We start from the raw sequence: 3773 nt of genomic DNA on the forward strand, positions 1-3773 counted from the left end.
GGCAGAAACACTAGTACTGTGGCCTTGAGAAAAAGCTAGAGAGAGAAAGGGTGAAGTGCAGACTGAAAGAGGTTTGGAGCTGTGAGCAAAGTATTGTCACCTGCTCTTTGATTCCTTCTGTGTTCAGGGAAACAGCACTTCGTACATTCTTTGTAAAAAACAAATACACACACACAGAGGATTGCAGTCAAAGAAATCAGTGATCTGGACTTTGGCTAACTGCTTAGGTCAAAATGGGGTTGCATGTCTTTGACTCTCCAAAAATGGTGCCTAACATTGGGCTTAGATAGGGTTACCATTCGTCCGGATTCTCCCGGACATGTCCGGCTTTTTGAGTTTAAAAATAGCGTCCGGGGGGAATTTGTAACTGTCCGGATTTCCCCCCCCCCCCGCCCCCCAATGCAGAGCGTGGCACGGCTGACAGGGCAGCCAGCCGGATCGAGCCACTCGCACGGGGCTCCGGCAGCCAGAGCCCCTCCTCTGCTTCCCCCCTCCTCTCCCTTGCAGCTTCAGATCACTCCCCTTCTCTCTCTCCCCCGCTCCCCCTCCCTGCATTCGCAGATCGCCGGCCATTCGCATCGGGCCTCCAGCAGTCTGGAGCTCCTCCCCCTCCCCTGCTGCCCAGCGTGCCGCTCAGCAGCACTCTGTGAGGGCGGGAACCGGGCTATGCGCTCCGTGGGGAGCGCGGCAGCGTGTCGGGCTCCACGTGGAGCCCCACATTCTGTTCTGAGCAGCAGGGTAAGGGGGCCAGGGGGTTGGAGAAGGGGCAGGGGGGTTCTGGAGGGGGCAGTCAAGAGACGGGGAGCAGGGGGAGGGGTTGGATGGGTCAGGAGTTCTGGGGGGGGGTTGTCAGGGGGCGGGGGTGTGGATAAGGTTTTGGGCAGTTGGGACAGGTAGGGGGGTAGGGTCCTAGGGGGGCAGTTAGGATGCGGGGGGGGTCTCAGGAGAGGGCAGTCAGGGGACAAGGAGCAGGGGGTTGGGAGTTCTGGGGGGACTGTCAGGGGGCAGGGGTGGGGAGAGGGATCGGAGCGGTCAGGGGTCAGGGAGCAGGGGGGTTTAGATGGGTCGGGAGTTCTGGGGAGGGAGTCTGTCAGGGGGCGGGGAGTGGTTGGATTGGGTGTGGGAGTCCCGGGGGTCTGTCAGGGGGTGGGGGTGTGGATAAGGTTTTGGGCAGTCAGGGCACAGGTAGGAGGTAGGTTTCTAGGGGGGCAATTAGGATGGGGTGTCTCAGGAGGGGGCAGTCAGGGGACAAGGAGCAGGGAGGCTTAGGTAGGGGGTGAGGTCCTGGGGGGCAGTTAGGGGCAGGGGTCCCAGGAGGGAGCAGTCAGTGGACAAGGAGCGGGGGGGGGTTGGGAGTTCTGAGGGGGGCAGTCAGGGGGCGGGAAGTGGGAGTGGCGGGGCTCCCACCGTCCTCTTTTTTGATTGTTGAAATTTGGTAACCCTAGCTTAGATAGCTTTGGAGAGGGGAACAGTTTCTGTGTTAATAAGCCCTTAGAACTTATTGGAAATTAGTTCCAAATTGATTCTGTCAATGAAATCAGTTTTCCCTCAGAGTGCCAAGCAGCCCTGTGGCAAAAAAATAGGGAACAGCTCTTCTGTCCATTTTCTTCAGCCTTATTTTGCTGGTAACAAGGCAGACACAGAGAGGCAACATTTGCTTGAAGCTCAAAGCTTCATATTAAAGCAGCCAACAGAATAATTTCTTCTGTTTAATTGACTGAAAACAAATTGGATCTGAAAATCAGTGGTGCCCTAGTTTAAAGGTGTTTCCTTAGTTTGTAAAATGTTTATACTGTTGTAGTCTGTGAATCTTGAGAAACCAATACTGGTCTTGAGAAGAAGCAGACTACTTTCTCATCTCCCCAGAGGAATACCTCAAGAAAGAGCAATGGCAAAGAGCACCAAAGACCATACCTGGAGGAAGAGAACTGTCTGTGCTAATTCTCTTTCAATCATTACCCCACTTTGTGATACTCATAATCCAATACATATACACCTCTACCCCGATATAACGCTGTCCTCGGGAGCCAAAAAATCTTACCGAGTTATAGGTGAAATCGCGTTATATCGAATTTGCTTTGATCTGCCGGAGTGCGCAGTGTGTTTCCTCTCCCCCCCCCCGTAGCACTATTTTACCCACGTTATATCCGAATTCGTGTTCTATTGGGTTGCGTTGTATCGGGGTAGAGGTGTACTGTCTTCCCAGGCCAAGGCTGCTCCATTTATGTTGGACCACTTACACAGACAGGGATGCTGGGGTTTGACCCCTTAGGATGTAAAGATTGGGACCTTGATTAGTTTCTGGAAACTCTTGTTCATGTTAGAGACTGGACATCAAGTTCCCTAAGTCAGATAGGGATATCATTGCAAATTTCGTATAGTTCCTTTTTGCTGAGTCATTTGGTTGCCAGCTGTGATTCTGAGAGACAGAAAGGGTGGAGGCACACAGAATCATATGAGCCGTGGCATAGGACAGGTGAAGAGATTTCTGAATTGAGGGCTGAGAGAGATAATCTCAAGTGCTTGCTAGAAACAAATTGTAGAACTCCAAAAATTCAGGAAATCTCAGAGGTTTTTGTAGTGAATGTGTCAATTCTCCCGAAGAAGAGACTGGGGTTTTGAATCCAGATGAGAAAGACCTTTTCTTGACCATTACTTTAGTTCAGGCTTTAGGTTTCATACCTGGCCTCTGATATAAGGGTTTATGTTTCAGGGCCTCATCTTAGTACATTCCCCCACTTTTTGTCTTTTTAAGGGGAGAATGTTTACCCATCGTCCTGGAAAAGCATAATGCATGGACCAAAGATAAGTGTTTAGCCCACTCAGTTATGTGGTTACCTTATTTTACCATCCATACACTCATGCCCCATCTGTCCCTTAGTCTGCACATTCCCTCATATGACGGATAGACAGATTTTATTATCCAATTATTTTTAGTCCCCTATGGTGGGCCTGGGAAGGTTTATCATTTATAATTGAGTCTTAGAGGCATTCCCAATGGATATGGTGTATATATTTGTAGTGTATATGAGCATATATGTATAGTATGTATGTGTACATATAATAGCACTTTGTATCCAAGCATAACAATTCTTTTCCAGGCTAGTGTTGTAGTTTGGCCCTTGTGGTACTGCAGATAGCAACCCACTTTTATTAGGGCAATGACAGTGTGGGGGAGTAGGCCTGGCTGGCCTCCCTTGCACCAATCAGAACATCGGCAAAGACTCGTCATATAGACCCGCCCTGCAGGCCACAAGCCTGAACCAAACTAAGTGTCATGTTCTCTGCCAGTCTCGGTCAAGGGTCATGACCAGAGGAGGGAGGGGGGCCAAGGAAGGAAAGAATGAAAAGCCCCAGCAGCAGCACTAATGAAATATGTTCATGGCTGGTGAAATATAATAACCGCTTGTGTGAAGCAATAGGTAACTTTAGCTAGATGCAAACTGACTAAATGCAGCTTCTCCTTTGTGTGATCTGTGCCCCCCTCTACCCCCCGTGATTCCAGCTAAATGCAAGGTAGCCAATCATGATTCTCTTCTGGATGCTCTGTGACCTCCCCGAATTTCTAGCTAAATGCAAAACTAGCCAATAGCATCTCTCTTTTGGGTGCCCAGTACCCCCCCCACACACACACACACCCCCAATGCACTATTGGTAACACCCCGGAAAACTAACATGCACCCTACCGAGAATGTACCCTAACTGGTGCCAAATGTTGACCGCATCAGGCTTCTCGAGAAGCCCTCCACCCAATATGCACCCAATTCTTGGAA

The sequence above is a fragment of the Malaclemys terrapin genome, chromosome 6 (assembly GCF_027887155.1).
Source record: "Malaclemys terrapin pileata isolate rMalTer1 chromosome 6, rMalTer1.hap1, whole genome shotgun sequence".
In the NCBI taxonomy this organism is placed as follows: Eukaryota; Metazoa; Chordata; order Testudines; family Emydidae; genus Malaclemys; species Malaclemys terrapin.